This window comes from Elephas maximus, chromosome 1 (genome assembly GCF_024166365.1).
Source record: "Elephas maximus indicus isolate mEleMax1 chromosome 1, mEleMax1 primary haplotype, whole genome shotgun sequence".
NCBI classification, from domain to species: Eukaryota; Metazoa; Chordata; class Mammalia; order Proboscidea; family Elephantidae; genus Elephas; species Elephas maximus.
In genome coordinates this window covers 195,278,351-195,297,757 of record NC_064819.1, presented here as the reverse complement: position 1 = coordinate 195,297,757, position 19,407 = coordinate 195,278,351, and the positions used below count along the sequence as shown (strand labels likewise).

Sequence of the window (19,407 nt, the reverse complement as noted above, 5' to 3'; positions counted from 1 at the left end):
AAGAGACTAAATTTAAAAATATATAAAAGGATTTGGAAATAATCAATTTAAACCATTTACCCACTCAACCAATTAAATAAAATGGGTATAAATGAAAACGAAATAGTATTGTACCATTTATAATTCTAAAGCATGCAACAAATTCATACTCCTGTTATTTGTATGTGGAAACCCTGGTGGTGTAGTGGTTAAGTGCTTCAGCTGCTAACACAGAGGTCGGGAGTTCAAATCCACCAGGCGCTCCTTGGAAACTCAATGGGACAGTTCTATCCTGTCCTGCAAGGTCCCTATGAGTCGGAATCAACTCGATGGCAATGGGTTTGGCTTTGGTTTTTCATTATTTGTACACACTGTTATTTTCTGTGGAAACATCTTGGAGTAATTATAAGTCCACTTTTTTTTTTCAGGCCAGTCACTAGCTCAAAAAAAATAATCATTTTTTTTCCTCCAGATAATAAAGATTAAATAAATGGTCATCTTTTTACACAACTAATTAAAAGGAAAAGATCAGGTCATTAACAATCAGTTAGATTACAAGTATTTGAAGACTTCTCTTATTTCTCCAATTGCTAACAGCTAATGTTTAATAGGAAACATTTTTTACCCTTTATTCAAAATATACAAAATGAGAAATGTTCTACTTAAAAGTTCTAAGCAACAGAAATTCAAGCCTTCCAACCTTGGGCATACCAAGTCAGGTGTTATTTAGCAAATTGTTGTCCTTCGGTGCCATCTAGTCAGTTCCCACTCATAGCAACAGAACAGGACACTGCACGGTCCTGTGCCATCCTCACAATCCTTGCTATGTTTGGGCCTACTGTTGCAGCCACTGTGTCAATCCATCTTGTCGACAGTCTCCCTCTTTTTCACTGACCCTCTCCTTTACCAAGCATGATGTCCTTTCTCCAGGGACTAGTCCCTTCTGGTAAATACATGAGACCAAGTCTCGCATTCTTGCTTCTAAGGAACATTCTGGCTGTACTTCTTACATCTTAAGAGTTCCAAATTGACAGATGTAACTAAATGCCCTAATGTTTCCACTTTTCGCTTTTACTATTATCTCCTATTAAAAATTAGCTTACACAATACGGTGGCCATACTTGGCAACAAGTATTCAGTCAAAACTCATTTTAGCTAAAAGGAGTCTAACACTTCACACTACTCTTATTTTAAAGAATTATTTCCCACATATATATATTATTTCTCTTAAGAAAAATTACTATATGGAAATCTACTACCTTCACAATCTTCATATTCAAGCATTAAAAGTTAAAATTTTCCCCAAATAAAACGTGGGCCTTGAATTTTATCTTAATAAAACATGACATCTGAATGTCAACAAATATTGTCTTTTAATCATACCAAGCACAGAAGTGCCACAGCCTGCAACCATTTTGTAAATAAAAAGGCTTTGCCACTAATTATCTGTGTGACCTTGGTCAAGTCATAATCCTCCATGTCTTAGTTGTTTCACCCTACTCTATAATTCTGTAACTCAAAATGTTCTAATTAACAGGCATTTAACAACAGGTTTTGCTATAATTAACCAAAAAGGTAATATGCCACAAACACTAAACACAATCCATAAATAAGTACAGATATAGCCCAGTGTTAGTAAGATGGCTTCTATACTCACAAAAATTGTTCCTAACTTAGCCTGATTCACCAATTCAGGTTCTTTAGTCACAAACAGAAACTAGCAAAAGTGGAAAAGGCTCAGCAATCTATTGCTAATATTGTCGAAAAAAGCTTTCAAATTCCTGACAATATGTCAGGCGTTTCATGTGAGTATATGGCTAACACATTTATTCTTTAAACAGATGAATGATATGAAACAAAGAAAAAATTTAATTTTATCTTTTTCTTCAAAGTCAAGAAATCATTTTTGGGTCCTTTCAAAAAGTCTGCCCCTTTCTTCCAACGATTCAAGCTGTGGAAACTGAAACAAAACACTTCACTAGTCGATAAATGTCTGCAGAAAGAAAAATCACTTTTTTTTTCCCTTCCTTTTGTCTAACGACTAGCTATTGAGAGAAACAGCTTACCTGATGATTATAATTCTACTAAGTTCTTACCACCCATCGAACAACAAAAACTTTCAAAATGTTTAAGTATCATTATTTCCATTTTGCCCACAACTTACACTGGTCCATTTGAAACATCAATTCTAAATCAAAAGGGCTTAAAAAAGTGCTCCACAATACAATATACAATGACAAAACAAACACACCAAAATCTATTTTTAGAGTGGTATTCACTCTTCCGGTTTTCTCTTTAAAATGTCATTTACTTGACCTATTTTCATGTGTTTTTAGAACACCCAGCCACTCACTACAAACAATATTTGCTGGTCATAAAAACAACAAACCTAACTTTATAAATCCTGTGTTATTTGTGTGGGTTATTTTCTTTATGTCTTCTACATGCCATGTCTTTTAAAAGTCTAAATACAGATTCACTTACTAAAAACAGTCTTAAGTCTCTAATTTCTGTAATTATATACTACTTTCAATGCCCAGTGTTACACTTTACACCCCATTTCAACACCTAAAATGTCAATCATACAAAGTGTTTTCTATCATCTATTAGTTATCTTCTCCTCAGTTCCATACTAATATTAGAAAAATGTTACCTAACAAAATGTGCGTATTTTCAAAACCTGAGCAGCAAGTGCTCACTAAAATGACACTTAGTGAAAAAAAATAAAACCTCTCATTGATAACTGAAGGGGAAAAAAATCCAGTTGCCAGAATGTGTGCATAAACTTACAATCCTGTAGATTTTACCTGTGGAAAGAACTGTTCCATCTCTACACTGTCCAAACATTTCGCAACCTTCCTGGAGAAGCCTTCAGAAAATAAAATAGCGACAACAATGGAGGAAGACCTGTACTCTTTCAGACGGGGTGGGGGGTAGGGATAGAACTCCACACCCAGCAACCAGAAGAACAAAGCAACACTCTGCGCTTTTAGGATGCACTTATGTTTGTAGGCTCAAACGGTACCCTGAGAGATCTCTCAATTTTTCCGATGTTTAATAACAGTCAAAACAAAGATCTAAGAATATGCAGCGGTGGCTCGGGTGGACGAACGGCTGTCTTCATATCCATCCGGGTTCAGGCAAGACCGGGACAGTGGGCAGGAGGAGGAAGAGAGGGAAGAGAAAAAGACAGCAAAGGCACTCGAAAAAGACAAAATACATTCAAATGCGGGGACTGTACACCCAGGCCTCGATATGACACAAGGCCCAAGGTGTTTGACTCCTCACGAGAAACAGGGAGCAGGTAACCCCCAAACCACCGCCTCACCTAAGCTCTAAGGACAAGATCTTCCAGACAGAGGCCTGACACTACCGCCGAGAGGGATGAGAAGGTACCCGGCCACCACCAAAGGCCGCGATGCGGACCGGCGGAAGAGGCTGCGCAGTAATGGCCGCTGCTCTGCTTCTCGCACCCCGACCTAGAACAGCTCCGAGCCGTCGCTCGGGGCAGGGGCTGCAGCGGCCGCGAGCACCACTGAGGCCGTGAGTCTTCCTGCTGCGACAACAGTCACGGCGGAGGCGGCGGGAAGGGTTGAACTCTCCCATCCCGCCTCCGCGCGGACAGCCGGGGCCACGCCGGCCCAAGGGCGTCGATCTACGTACCGGTCCTGACCCCGCCGCCGCCCCTCTCAGGCCCCGAGCGCAGGACAGACACGTAGCGAGTCGCGACCGGCGGTGACACCGCGGGTAGCCCTCCTCTCCCCGAGACAGGATTCTCTGGCAGGGCTAGCCTCCCTCCTGCCCCCCAGGAAGGCTTGGCCCCGACCCCCACCTCTTGGCCACCGCAGCGGACACTTCGCAGTCTTTCCTCTTCGGCCTCCGAGCCCGCAGCGGCCGGGGACGCGCGCGGATGTCACGTGACCTCCCGGCGCGTCCTAGGGGCGGGGCCCCGCGCTGGCGGGGCGGGGCGGGTCTGCGCGGGGCGGAAGGAGCGCTGCACAGCCGGGAGCTTGCGCAGGAGTCCCTGCCGGGCCGTCCCCGCTTCGCTGGTTTCCTACCGTAGCCGAAGCGTTTGTTGGGTGCCGTCCTTCTCCTTCCTCAGACTACCTGCAATTTCGGTTTATATATTGTTTTATAAATATCTTTATATATTGTTTTACTTATGCTTAGGTCCAGGAGGCTCTGAAAGGGAGAGGGAGATTTTGGGTGGACCAGGTGGGACGTATATAGGACCAGCAGGTGGTGCTGCTCAGGAACCCGACTGGGCCATCCGGAAGAAGTCCTTGCGCAGCTAGCTAGCTGGCTGGCTTTCGGTGTGAAGAGCTCTTGATAAAAGTGCTCTTCTGTTTGGTCTCTTTCGAGAAAAAAAAAGAGTCCTTAAGATGTTCGAATTCACCCTCAGAATAGTTGAGCAGTTTAATTAGGGGAAAAAAAAATGGATCTTACTTTCTGTTTGGACTCGTTTTTCCCAACAGAAAAGAACACAGGAAGCTGGAGAAAGAGATTAATCAGCATACCAAAACCAAACCCACGGCCCTCAAGTCAATTCTGAGTCATAGGGACCCTGTAGGACAGAGTAAGACTACCACATGGGGTTTCCAAGGCTGTAAACCTCTGGACGGTGACTGCCAGGATTTTCTCCAGAGGATCAGGTGGTGGGTTCGAACTGCTGGCCTCTGTTAGAAGCTGAGGACTTAACAACTGTATAACCAGGGCTCTTTAATTACCATGCAGAGCTATAATTTAAAAATTGGGTGTTTTTTTTTTTTTGTAGCGTGTGTGTAATTTTAAACATAAAAAAACTTGGCAGTATTATGCATTTTATTTTAGCATGTGCTTTACTTTTTTTCATAACTGACTAAATTGTTTTAATTTGTAGAAAATGCGGAGTGTGGAAGGGAATGCTTTGTATAGTAACAGTACATATTTCAACATTCCATGGCAGTAGTATTGCATTTTGAGGTTTCATTATTTTTTTCAGGCTTGGAAATTTTCAGTGTCCTTGTGTTTTTTTTGTTTTTTTGTGTTACCTAGTGGAAACCCCAGGTTCTTGTTCAGGATAACTCGTATTGGCCTTGGTGGGAGAACAGGAAAGACACCTTTATTTTGTTGTACAAATAAAAGTAGTCAGTCAGAGCCCTTGCTGCCAAGCCTACTGCCCGAGGGTGAGCAGGCAAGTTATTTTTAAGGAGTTTACAAGTAGGGAGTTCATGTAAGTTATGTCAGCAACATTCTTAATCATACTACCCCGGCACAATAGGGTTTACAGATAAGCTCCAAGCAAAAGCAGAATTCAAATGCAAAGCCTGTGGGGGAGGAGCCAGCAAAGGAAACAGGGTTTTTAATGCAACACTGTGAGGGTTCTGTCTCACTTGTATCTATAGATCTGTGTACATTATCTTTTATTTCTCTGAATTCATATTCATCAATATGTAATCAGTCTCTTCAAGAGTTCTATCTATTCCTTTGATGTTTACTCATTAAGAAGTACTCTTTTTCTTATAAGTGTAGAATATGAACATGTAGGTCCTCCACCTGGAAGTTTAGTTTCATATCTTCATTCTTTCCTTAGCCATTCAATTTTACTCCTCTATCCTACACTTTTTTTTTTATCCTACACAACCTGTGAACAGATAATAGCAAAAAAATCCAATATATAGCTTATAGATTTAAGCTTAAAGACATAATAGTAATATTAACTTACAGTGTGCCAGGCTTTGTTTTAAGTGGTTTTGTAAAAATGGTGTGGCGGGGGCATCTGACCTCCTCTAACTTCACAAGGGGGAAGAAGAATCATAATCAACATCAACAGCCCAAGACTGTTTGCTCTGAGGTGGAGGTCAGACATGCCTCCTCTCTCCAATCTTTTTACCAATTCTAACACCAACCGTCCCTTCTATGACACTCTACTTCCCTGCTGAGCTCAATAATTCATTGCAAAAACTCACAGACAATGCTCACAAATATGGGCTCTATCAGGGAAGTAATAGGTTACAATTCAGGGTACAGTTCTTCAATCAGGGCAGCCTCTTCTCACCCATGCCCTTATGAGACAGAGCCCCCACAGTGCTGTGTTAAAAATCCTGCCTTCTTTGCTTGGCTTCCTTCCCCACAGTGTTGCATTAAAAATCCTGTTTCTTTTGCTGGGCTTCCTCTCCCTCAGCTTTGCATTGGAATCCTGCTTTTGCTTGGAGACTATATGTAAACCCCATTGTGTCTGCATAGTATGATTAAGAACGTTGCTGACATAACTTATGTGAACTCCCTACTTGCAAACCCCTTAAAAGTAACTTGCCTGGCCTCCCTTGGCGAGCAGTCTTGGCAGCAGCAGCTCTGACTTTTCTTTATACAATAAAGGTGCCTTTTCTGTACTCCCACAGCAGTCTCTTGTTTATTGGCCGATACGAGTCATGCCGAGCAAGAACCTGGGTTTTCCACCCAGTAACATTTCTGATGAGCCAGCCAGGAGCCATCTGTTCCGTTCTTGAGGTGAATCAGACAACATACCACCCCAGTGTCTGGCACCACCAGGAGATTTCTTCTGTAGACTTTGGGGCAGCTCTGAAGGCCAGTCCACCTGGGACCCAAAAGATGGCTCTGTGGAAGACATGAAATGCACCTGAGTTGTTTTATAAGTACCTAGGCTTTTTTTTTTAGGCAAGATGAGTCGGAATTGACTGGACAGCAGCGAGTTTGGTTTTTGGTTCAAGGTAAGGCCTTAGAAGAGTCCCAAGAAGCGGGGGAAATTGACCATTGAAGGCATTAGGAATCTGAACTTATTTAGTAAATAACCAGGTAATTCCTAGTAAGGCCTTAGAAGAGTCCCAAGAAGTTTGAGGAATTGACCGCCGAGGGCATAAAAGGCTCAGGTACCTGTTAAGTTGGTGCACTGGATTAGGTTGTGTGAGTCTTAAGTGTGTATATCCAAAGAATGGGGAATGTTCAAAGATCCCAGAATGTGGCCTGCTAAGATGCATCCTTAAGAACTGGGAACAGAGACTTGGACAGACATGGCCCTGGCAGCATTTCCCTTTGCTTGTCCCTTTCCTACTTTTGCCTCTTTAAATATACTCTGAATAAAACCTTTCTTTTTGCTTTACTAAACTTTGTGGTGTCCTCACCCTACAAGAGTTAATGGTGTAGTTGTTGCAGGGATTCTAAAACCATGAATCCAGTCAACCTCAAGGAGACCTGGACTGTGGAGCAGAAGCCAGCAAAAAAGAAAAAGAGGTCCTATCTCTTGGACCCACGTGTTCGCACTCTATGTCCCTTTGACACTGACAGGGGGAGTGCCCTCGAAAAAGAGTCTTCACTTATTCTTTTTGTTCTCTTTTTCATGTTTTTTTAAGCTTTGTTTGGCACATTTGTTTTGAGAGCCAGTTGTTTGATTAAGGAGAATCTTTCTTAGGTTTTTTGCTTGATCATTTGGTTAAGAATGATGTTCAGTAACTCATTTGGTGAACTGCAGTTTTGTGTCTGGATTCAGGCATATGAAACATTAAAGAGACAATTCTATTTCCAAAGAGCTCTGGGTCACTCACTATAAGCTGCAAATTTTGGGCACAGGTCAACCAGCAAAAGCCATTAGGGTGGTCACCAGCACTCATCACAAGCGTTAAAGACTCCTGTGACAGGATAACGTGGTGTGAGATAGGCTAGAGTACTAGAGAAAACCTGGGTAACAGTTCTGTTTTGCCAAATTCTCAGAGAGAAGTAGTAGTTCAGACCTGTTTTATGATATAGTTTCTCAATAAAAAATCACAATGTTAAAGTCATCAGTAGCTACTTTAAAATACTTGCCAATTAAAGAAACTAATTTCCAAAACCTTTTAGGTAATTTAAGGTCTAAAATAAGAGACTAGGTCTCTAGTCAACAAAATGAATTGAGTCAAAAAAAAAAAAAGAACCAAAAGCTTGAACGTTAGAGCTTGACATTTTTGATAAATGAGCCTGAATTTCCCCCACTACTGAGACACTGGTTTAGGGGTCATATTTAAAAACACTATAAATATACTAAAAACAATTTAGAATTTTAGTGGACACTTTGAAAAAATGAGCTTTGCATTTGTGTTGTTTTGTCTTTTCCTTTTGGGGGAACTTTTGCTTATTGTTCAATTTTTGTCAAAAGTTCTAATATTCCTCCATCTGAGGCTCTGGCGGAAACCCTGGTGGCATAGTGATTAAAAGCTAGAGCTACTAACTGGAAGATTAGCAGTTTAAATCTACCAGGTGCTCCTTGGAAACCCTATGGGGCAATTCTACTCTGTCCTTTAGGGTCGATATGAGTTGGAATCAACTCGATGGCAACAGGTTTGGTTTTGGTTTGGAGGCTCTGGAAAGTTAGTAAGTTTTATCTAAAACCTGTTTGTTTTTCTCTGTGAATCGAGTCAAGAGAGTGAGGGCATGGCAAGATCAGACCTCCCCAGCCCCTAGTCTCCCTAGCCAAGAATTGATGGATTCATTTACAGATTTGCTAAAGATCTTTGGTATTTACTGGGTAGATAGCCTTTCAAGGTACTAGGCCAACTAAAACATATTTAATTGAATTGGAATGACCCAATCTTGTCTTCCCTGAGTCAAGAGAGTAAGAAATCAGGCCTCTCTAGCCCCCAGTCTCTGAAGTCATATAGCTCCAGGGAAGCTTTTGAAAGATGCCTTCCAACTGAGAGGAGACTTTTTTAAGGCAAAAGAAAGTAAGAAAAAATTGTTGCTTTATTATAGTTACCAAAAATTAAAGAGACCACAATCATAAAAGAGCTATAAACAAGCTCTCTCTATTGTAAAAGAACTCTAAAAAGGAAAAAATAAAAATCACAATGAGACACACTTAAAATGGCCTAGAAAAATGTTTCCACCCCTAGCCAGAGAGATAAGGTTGTATCTGTCTCAATGAATTGGTCAGTTGAACAGAAACTTTGTGATTTCCAAAGCTGGTTGATAAAATCTTTAAGGGCTGAAATTAGATTGAGAAAAATAAGAAAAATAGTAAAATTTAAATAAAAACTTTGTATGTTTGAACTAACTTCATTTTGACAATTATGTTTCATGGTATACAAGCTTAAAATAATTTCCAAAACCTTTTAGGTAATTTCAGACATGAAACTGAGTAAATAGATATTTGTCATAATTTAAATTTATATACTTTTGCTTTGTATAGCACACACACAAAATATATGTGTGTATATATATACACACATATATATATTGAGTCTGCTAACGAGTGTGTCCATTTTTGCCATTTTAAAAGAATGTACTATAGGAGTTACAGAACAGAGACAACATTTAAGAGGTTTATTAAAAAAATTATTTAGCATGGTCAAAAGTTTTATCTATCTGACTAAAGTATAATGTTGTAATCTATGAGATTTTTAGGAGCTTTAATGTTAAATAATATATAAAACAAAGAATTGAGTTTCTCACTGTTAAAATAATAAAAATTTTCTTTGATTTCTGAGTTAAAGTGTTAATTTAGTCTTTGTGTAATCTGCCTCGAAGACAAAGGTTTAGTCTCTCATTAAAATAAAATTCCTGAGTCAAAAACCAAGCTGCATGGCTTAAAAAAAAAAAAAAATTTTTTTTAATATGGAAAGATTTATTGACTATGTTACAAATTATATGGAACGTGTAGTCAAAATCAAGAGAAACGCCTGATTCACTTTGGGTCAAAATTTATATTTTAGTGTTTCTGCTTATGTTTGTGTCTAGTGTTAGACATCAAAAGCATAATATTATGCCATAATTTTATTATTATTTCTTTATCACTAACTTGGCCACAGCTTTATTTATTTATTTTTAATCTGGTATCAAAGCCAGTGGTTTGACTGGGGCATTCACCTATGAAGTCTTTTTATTACCCTTCTTCATTCACCTATCATTTACCTATGAAGTCTTTTTATTACTCTGTATTACTTTTTATTACTGTTCAGGTTTTTAGAGTCTTGATAATTCTGGCACATTCTGACTATAAGGTATTGTGTCTTAAAATTATTATATAGTGTATTATATCTGAAAAAAAAATTTTTTTTATATCTGAAGCTCTTTAAAAATAAGATTAATCATTATATTTAAAAATATTTTTGTCTAAAGTTTTTTAAACTGACTTTATTTGGCTCTGAATTTTTTGTAATTAAGAGTATTGTGTTTATAAATTAATCATGGCAATATTAAGATTTGTCATATGCAGATAAGTTTTTACTTTGCTGATTTGCTGAAAATGTTTGACCAAAATATCTTAACAAAATGTTGGACAATATTAGACTTACGAAAAGTACTGTGACTAGACTGAATCAAGATTTCCAAAACTCTGTGTAGAAGCTGATGGGTTCACAGGTGGCTGATCCAGAATTACGTGGGACAGAAATTAACTACATAAGACTGAGTAAAGGAATATTATGGATTTTTTGTGGGAGCATTGCTGATGTTTTAAGGTCTTACCTTCTGGATATAAGAAACCATTTTCCTTCCTCCTAAATTATTTAACTAATGGGTTTAGATCTTGTAACTCTTGAATTAGAAGTTCTTTTTGGTAAACTTAGCAAAGTTGTAAAGTTCGTAGCCAGAGAAGTGTCTGAAATTAATTTGAGTTATGATTTTACGAAATAGAACAGCATTAAAATTCCTATTAGTTCTCTACACTGAGCAAACAAAAAAGTTTTTTGGCACTTTCTCTTCTGAGAAGGTGACCCATGACTGTTACTAGGAAAACCAAGGAAGGGCAGCTTGATTCTTGAGAAGAACACTTAGTATGTTTTAAACAGATTAGTGGAAGACCTCCAACAGGAGAGGTCCATCCTGTATTATCTTGCTAATCATGTATTCTCTGGTGAAAATTTGGTTGTCACATGTAAATTTTTCCATACCTTCTGTTTCCTCTAGACAAACTTTGTGTGCTCCTTATGGATATATGTTTTTGTCTGGTGGATCTGACCATATTAGTTTAAATGATCCCTTTCCAACTGACAGTTGACATGAGCAGTCTCTTGTTTAGATTCCTGATGAATGCATGGGCAACACACTTTGAGAATTTTAAGATTACCTTTAGATATTTATAGTAATGATGCTAGTAAATATTGAAAAGGTAATGTTAAATTATTACACATTATAAAACAAGAGTAAAAAAAGAAACCCATTGGTCCAATACTCAGAGTGGGGTTGGTAGGTTTAATTCCTATTACGGTATAATTAAATTGAAAAAAAAAAAATCTTTAAGAAATTTATCAATCATTATGGGACGAATAACAGATGAAGTTGCTAATGAGATAAAAACACAACAGTAATCTCTGACCTTGTTAGTTGAGGTGATGTAAGATAACAAAATAGCCTTAGATTTTTAGGCCAAGAAAGGGTAATCTGTACTGTAGCAAATACCTTTGGTTGTTTCAAAAAAATAACTCAAGACAAATAGGACAGAATATACATAGACAACAAGCTTATTGGGTACACACTGTAATACCCTTACAAACACCAGATTTATTTGGTTAGTTACCATCAAGAATATATACATGAGCTAAATCCCTATTGTAAGAAATAATACTCTTAGTCTGCATCCTGATAGTATTAGGCATAATAAAACTTATCTTCTATTGTCTTACACGCTTAAAAAAACCTCAGGCCAAAATGTTATGTACATTGAGTCTGCTCATTTCGTCAATGCGATTGATGAGAACATCAGTCTTACTTAAGATACTGATGGTATCTGGTGGAAAACAGCACCGTGAGTTTAAAGAGCCTACCATGGCCACCATTTAAGGGCTCCACTAAGTCCAGGTATTAATCAATCAATCTGTGATCAAAAGAAAAGGATGATTTAGGAGATAATATTGGAGCCATTTTTCCCTGTCCTTGAGCGTAAAGCTGGACTCACAAAAACTCATGAAGACACAACGACTGGACCCTGAGGTATAAAGACAATAGCTAAGACAATCTGAAAAAAAAAAATCTTTTAGGGAAATGTTCACATAAATAGGGCATAGAGGCCAGTCTTTTTCTTTTAATACTTAGCATATAGTCAGTTATAAACCAACCAGAGGTCAGTAGCCACAATGAAATGCCTAGGTCCAATATTTGCCCATCCCCAAAAATATGCCAAACAATTTCAAACTGGGCTATAATTCAAAACGAACACTGGTCCTGAATGACCGATGTCCAAAGAGAAATGGAGTGAGACAGAGCCCCCACAGTGCTGTATTAAAAATCCTGTTTTGTTTGTCTTCCTCCCCAACAGTGTTGTATTAAAACTCCTGTTTCTCTTGCTGGGCTTCCTCCCCGTGCAGCTTTGCATTTGAATCCTGCTTTTGTTTGGAGCTTATATGTAAACCCTAGTGCCCCTGTGTAGTATGATTAAGAATGTTGCTAACATAACTTGTATAAATTCCCTGCTTCTAACCCCCTTAAAAGTAACTTGGCTACTCAACCTTGGGGAGCAGTCTTGTTAGCAGCAGCTCTAACTCCTTTTCCTTGTACAGTGAAATAAAGGTGCCTTTCCTGTTCTCCCACAGCAGTCTCTTGTTTATTGGCCAGTATGAGTCATGCCGAGCAAGAACCTGGGGTTTCCACCTAGTAACATGAAAGCAGGTTTCTCCTGGCCCTCAGCCTCTTGGCCCTCTGCCCCTTAGCCCCTCAGTTCCTCAGCCTGGTATCTGCCCTGCTCCGGAAAATGTTACAAAGCTCTTTAGCTCCACTGATAAGTGTCCGGGCCACCCCACTCCACCATCAAGCCCCTGCCTGAAAGCACTCAGCTTTCTCCTTCAGTGGGCCAGAGGGCCCACCATACCATCTCCTGCCAGTCTCCTGGTTCTGCTTTCTCTGCTGCCACAGAGGAAAAGATAGAACCCTTGAAGAAAAACAAAACGAAACCCAGTGCCGTCGAGTCGATTCTGACTCATAGCGACCCTATAGAACAGAGTAGACCTGCCCCATAGAGCTTCCAAGGAGCGCCTGGCGGATTCAAACTGCTGACCATTTGGTTAGCAGCTGTAGTACTTAACCACTACGCCACCACCCTTGAAGAGATTGGTTATGTATTGATATATGTGAATTCAGAGAAATAAAAGATAATGTGCATAGTTCTATATATACAATGACACTGAAAACTTCCAAGTATGAATGAAACAGTTAACGAAATCTCAAAATGCAATACCATTACCAAGGAATGTTGAAATATATACTCAAAGTTTCCCTGCTGCTACTTCTTGCCATCTCTCACCAACTCCTGGGTTACAGCTCTCTCACTCTCTGTCTCCTGGGTCTAGGAGGTTCTCAGCACTCCTAACTCTTCTTTCTTGGTGGTGGTGAGGTCCCTGCTTTCTGCCTCTAGGATGACTCATTTTAAGCCTGGTGATAGGAAAGCCTGGTGGTGTAGTGATTAAGTGCTACTACTGCTAACCAAAAGGTCAGCAGTTCAAATCCACCAGGCACTCTTTGGAAACTCTATGGGGCAGTTCTACTCTGTCCTATATGGTTGCTATGAATTGGAATCAACTCAACGGCAATGGGTTTGGTTTGGTTTGTTTGGAGATGGCAAAACTGACCAGTCCCTTCGTTAGGGTTTCATACACTTTATTTGCATGATCTCGCTCCCACAAGAGTGCCATGCACCTTATTTGCATAGTTCCACCCAGTCATCTGGTGAGAGTCACAAGACCATGGCTACAAATTCCATATAAAAGCCATCTTTCACACCGCAGCTTTACACGTATAATGTCATTTGATCTTCATGATAAACTATGATGCAGGCACTATTGTTATTCCCATGTTACAGAAACTAGTACAAGGAACACAGGCACAAAGTAGTAGAACTGGGATTTGTAACAGGGACTGTAAGAGTTCATCTGGTCCAATTCTTTTTACCAATTTAAGAAAGAGATATAACAAAGTTAAATGACTTCCTCAAAGACATTCTTGCTAGAAAAATATCTGGGATCAGAATACAAGTATGTTTCCTGGTCCATAAATACTTTCAATTTAGAACATTATTTAGTTTTTCAAGGAGTCCCTGGATGGCACAGATGGTTATGAACTAAACTAGCTGAAAAGTAGACAGTTCAGACCCACCTGGAGTCTCCTCAAAGACAGACCTGGACCTGCTTCCAAAAGGTCACAGCCTTGAAAACCCTGCGGAGCAGTTCCATTCTGCACACATGGGGTCACTGTGAGTCAGAATTGGCTCCACAGCAACCAACAAGAACATTCAGTTCTTCAGTTGCTGTAGGCACATATTTAACACAGGTTCTCTAATACAAATGAATGTTATAAATCGTATTCTGACTAGACACACAATAACAGCAAAGTTATAGCCTATCTATTTATCTACCTATCCATTCCTCTTCAGGAAAAGCAGGAATGATTCAACAGGGATCCCACTTCAGTGACCCTGCAGGCTTCAACCCCTCTCTCAGCCACACCCATAATGTTTATCATTTCAGTGAATGGCTCAATCCTTTTCCCCAAACCCATCTTTAATTCTTCTTTTTCTCATATGTCCTGTATCAATTTTGCAAGTAGTCTATTGGATCTTCTTAAAAATGCATCTTTGACTACTTAACCAACTCTGTCATAAGTTAAATCATCTCTTATTTGGATTATTGTAATTGCCCAGGAACTGGTCTTGTTGCTTCTGCATGTGCTTTCTTTTGAGTCTACTTTTGACACAGAAGCCAAAGTAAATCTATTAAAAAGGAAGTCAGATCATATCATTCCTCAAAGTCTCCCATGGCTTCCCAAAATAAGGTAAAAACTACAATACTTACAATGGCTTTAAGGCACTACCCTCATTACCAATCTGACCTCACAGACAGCTCGCTTAGCTTTATGATCCTAGAAGACTGTGCACAAACTCCCAACCTCATAGTCTTTGCAGTTTCTATTTCCTCTGCTTAGAACATTCTTTCCCAAAATGGCCTGCTCCCTTCATCTGTGCTCAAATGCCACCTTTTCAGCCAGTCCTCTACTTGCCACCCTTTCTAAAATCACAACATCCCCCATTCCCGGTATTTCCCATTCCCTTCCTTTGCATTTTCTCTGTAATACTTATCATTATTTAATGGGTGATTTATTTTGCTTATTCGTCTTTATTGTGTGTCTCTCCACACTACAACATATGTCTAATGAAGGCAGGGGTATGTGGGATATGTGTTCTATGTTTCTTCCAAGTGTCAAGTTCTGTGCCTGGCACATTTCAGTGAGGCCCTCTGCAAATATCTGGTGAATGAATGAATGAATGTGAGCACACATGCTCATGTATATATGCTTATATACTGAATAATATATAAATGGAAAAAAAGTGACCTTCTTGTTATTTTGTTCCAGTTGTATATAAAAAGAAGGATTGAATGTATTTCATAGTTTACACCTACCTCTGCCATCCACCTGAAAGAAAGATACTAATGAGTGTCTATCTCTGGATAGCAGCTCTCAGCATTGTCAGGAATATTTTCAAAGTGATTGGTTTCCAGTAATTGTTAAAATGTATAATTTTTAAATTTGTCATTAAAAAAAAATAAGATCCTAACAAATTCAATGTATCTCTGAAATAATGTTACTGTCACTGGCATTCAATGTTACTGTATTGAATCAAAGATCAAGGAGTTGTGGCAGACAGTTTGCCCTCGACTCCTAACCAAAAGGTTGACAGTTAGAATCCACCTAGTGGTGTGTGAAAGAAAGGCCTGGCAATCTACTTTCCAAAGATTACAGCCATTCAGCAACCAAGGTGCCCATCAATGGATGAAAGGATAAATTATTGTGTATTCACACAATGGAATGCTGTGCAACAATAAAGAACAGTGATGAATTCGCGAAACATAACATTGAGGAACCTGGAAGGCATTATGCTGAGTGAAATCAGTTGGTTGCAAAAGGACAAATATTGTAGGAGACCACTATTAGAAAAACTCAAGAAATAGTTTAAACGCAGAGGAAAATATTCTTTGATGGTTACGAGGGTGGTGAGGGAAGGTGAAGGGTATTCACTAATTAGATAGGAGACAAGAACTATTTTAGGTGAAGGGAAAGACAATGCACAATACAAGAGAGGTCAGCACAACTGAACTAAACCAAAAGCAAAGAAGTTTCCTGAATACAACCAAATCCTTCAAAGGCCAGAGAGCAGGGGCAGGGGTCTGCAGACCATGGTTTCAGGGGACATCTAGGTCAACTGACATAACAAAATGTCTTAAGAAAACATTCTGCATCCCACTTTGGTGAGTGGCATCTGGGGTCTTAAATGCTAGCAAGCTGCCATCTAAGATGCATCAATTGGTCTCAACCCACGTAGAGCAAAGGAGAATGAAGAACACCAAAGACACAAGGTAATTACGAGCCCAAGAGACAGAAAGGGCCACATAAACCGAGACTCCATAAGCCTGAGACCAGAAGATGTAGATAATGCCCGGCTACCACCAATGACTGCCTTGACAGGGAACACAACAGACAATCCCTGATGGAACAGGAGAACAATGGGATGCAGGCCTCAAATTCTCATAAAAAGACCAAACTTAATGGTCTAACTGAACCTAGAAGGTCCCCAGACTTTCTGTTAGCCCAAGACTGGAGCCATTCCCAAACCCAACTCTCCAGACAGGCATTGGACTGGACTATAAGACAGAAAATGATACTGGTGAAGAGTGAGCTTCTTGGTTCAAGTAGACACATGAGACTATGTGGGCAGCTCCTGTTGGAGGTATGATGAGAAGGCAGAGGGGCACAGGAGCTGGCTGAATGGCATGGGGAATACAGGGTGGAGAGGAGGAGTGTGCTGTCTCATTTGGGGGAGAGCAACTAGGACTACATAGCAAGGTGTATATAAGTTTTTGTATGAGAGACTGACTTGATTTGTAAACTTTCGCTTAAAGCACAATGAAAAAAAGATCACAGCCATTGAAAACCCTGTGGAACGCAGTTCTATTCTGAAGCTTGAAGGATCACCATGAGTCAGAGTGGACTCAACAAACAGGTTTGGTTTTTGTCTTTTTCTCACAAGCTTGTAAAATGTTTACGTGAATACTGTGTATGTCCTTTTCCCCATATTACCCTGCCAAACACTCAGAAATGTCTGATGTTATTTGTTTTACTTACTGATCAAAATATTATTTTTGTTTAGTTAATATCTGAAAACATCCATGAAAATGTGCATCAGAGAATTATCATATATATTACCTTGGAAAATATATTGAAAACCATTGATGTAGACTAGAACAGTGATTTTCAAAGTACTATCCAGGGACTATTTAGGTCTTTGAAACACTTTTAAAGGGTTCAAGAGGTGAAAATCATTTTCATAGTAATACTAAGGCTCTAGTTACCATGTTCCGTCTCACCCTGTCTGTAGTGTACAGTGGAGTTCTCCAGAGGGTGCATGATGTGTGGTATAGAAACAGATTGAGTGCAGAAGCAGTTATGAGAGAGAATCCAGCTGTATCTATTCAACTAGGCATTAAAGAGATTTGCAAATGTAAAATAATGCTGCTCTTCTCATGCAATTGTTTTTCTTTTTGAAAATATATTATTTTTTGTAAAAATGTTACTTATGAAATTATGATAATACTTAATAAGTTTATTTTAGAATGAATTAATAAATACCCTAAGCATTTCTAAGTTTTAGTTTCTAATATAGTAAATATTAATAGATTAACCCATATATTAAAAAAAAAAAAAAGTTCTTCGGTGTCCCCTATAAATTTTAAGAATGTAAAGGTGTGAGACCAAAAGTTTTCAGAATACTGGTCTAGAGCTATATGTGAGCAAAACCTAAGCTAGAGTTCTTCTCACATACCAGCAATCATCTGATAACTATAGACAAAACTTTGTCATATTCTGGAAACAGAACCAGATTCAGGAATGCATCAGTTGTTATAGTTAGCAGATGGCTAAAAATGAAGCCAAAGTTCAGTTTTGGAAAGCAAACTTTTCCACTTCAGTTGAAGATTTTCCTCTAAAAGCTGATACATACCTTGATCTCTGTCCTACATTTAATCTTGTTCTACAACAAATAACATATACTTCTTATAGAACTCTTTTGTAAATAATAGTATACAAGCTAGTTTTGCCTATGTTTTTCTTTTTTTGAATTAACTAGTGCATTTTTGTGTGTGTGTGTGTGTGTGTTACACAAGTTTACAGAGCAAATTAGTTTCTCATTAAACTGTTAATACACAAATCATTTTGGGACATTGGTTGCCAACCCTAGGATGTGTCAACACTCTCCCCTTCTCTGCCCCGGTTTCCCTGTTTCCATTTGTCCAGTTTTCCTGTCCCTTCCTGCTTTCTCATCTTTGCTTTGGGGCTAGGGTGCCCCTTAGTCTTCCTATGCATGAATTGAACTATGAGGCCTAAATCTTGTATGTGTTACTGTTGGCCCTATAGACCTGTCTACTCTTTGGCTATAGGGTAAGCCTCAGGAGTGACTTCAGTACTAAGTTAAAAGGGTGTCTGGGATCCATAATCTTGGGGTTTCTCCAGTCTCTGTGAGACCAGCAAGCCTGATCTTGTTTATGTTTTTCTTTTATCTTATGTGATAACAGATGTTCTCCCTTGGACTAGTTCTCAATGTCCTACTCCAACCCCAGAAACGTACAACTAAATTATGTCACATATATTCCTGGGGAATAGCCTGATACAATACAGCCATTGAGTAGATTTTAATGCTTGGTTATAAACTTTTTTTTTTATAAACTTTATATGCCTTTCTTAACCTGGATTGTATGTATATGTAATGCATAGATTGATTATTAGAAGTATTACATTGAAAATATTACCTATTATATTATCTCCAAAGTCCATGCTTTTTTTTGTTAAAACTACCTCTCAATGATCTTGGTGTTATCTTTTGACAGTCTAGTATATTGGTTGTTATATATATATTTAGGGTCTCTATGAGTCGGAATCGACTCAACAGCACTGGTTTTTTGGGTTTAGTATATTATTTTTAGTTCAGAATATTATTTTAATATAATAAGCACCTAAAGAGTGTACTCTATCACATAAAGTAGCTTACAATAATAATTATTACAATAATTATTATAATAATTGTAGGCAGAAATTATGTTTTGCAGTGCAAAATTCTCCTCAAAATGGTTCAGATTTAGAAACAAACCAATTTAAAAACCAATGCTAATTGGTTTGTTAATCATAAAAATTGGTATTTATTTACATAATTTTTTTATACACAAATATCAGTTTAGTACAATTTTAACCTAGAAACATGACCATTTTCACAGAAGTATATCAGTCAGTATCCAGGTTTGAAAACAGAAAACTTCCTCAGTATTCCAAACAAAGAAAATTTAATGCAGTGAGTTGATTGCAAAAGCATTGGAAAGCTGGAGGAACAAAAAGAAGATGAGGACGCCCAGAAATCAGTAACTCAGAAAGTCACTGGCTTGCCTAAGGCTGGAGAAGCAAAGACTTCGAGAGTGTTCCTGGAGTCCACAA

The 19,407-nt window shown here is 38.8% G+C and overlaps 1 protein-coding gene and 1 long non-coding RNA gene across 3 annotated transcripts in view; one reads left to right on the top strand and one right to left on the bottom strand.

Annotated features, from left to right (window-relative positions):
- RNF146 (ring finger protein 146) overlaps positions 1-3,903 on the bottom strand; it is a 36,931-nt gene extending 33,028 nt beyond the window's left edge. The window contains exon 1 of one of the 2 annotated variants that reach the window (XM_049902438.1): positions 3,812-3,903. The gene's annotated coding sequence lies outside the window, so the exon portion shown is untranslated. The other variant, XM_049902511.1, reaches the window with a different exon arrangement.
- A 62-nt stretch (positions 3,904-3,965) lies between these two features.
- Positions 3,966-19,407, top strand: part of LOC126086899 (uncharacterized) — a 28,012-nt gene continuing 12,570 nt past the window's right edge. Inside the window, exons 1-2 of the long non-coding RNA XR_007519626.1 lie at positions 3,966-4,097; positions 16,830-16,930. This is a non-coding gene — a long non-coding RNA (uncharacterized LOC126086899). The remainder of the gene's footprint in view (positions 4,098-16,829; positions 16,931-19,407) is intronic.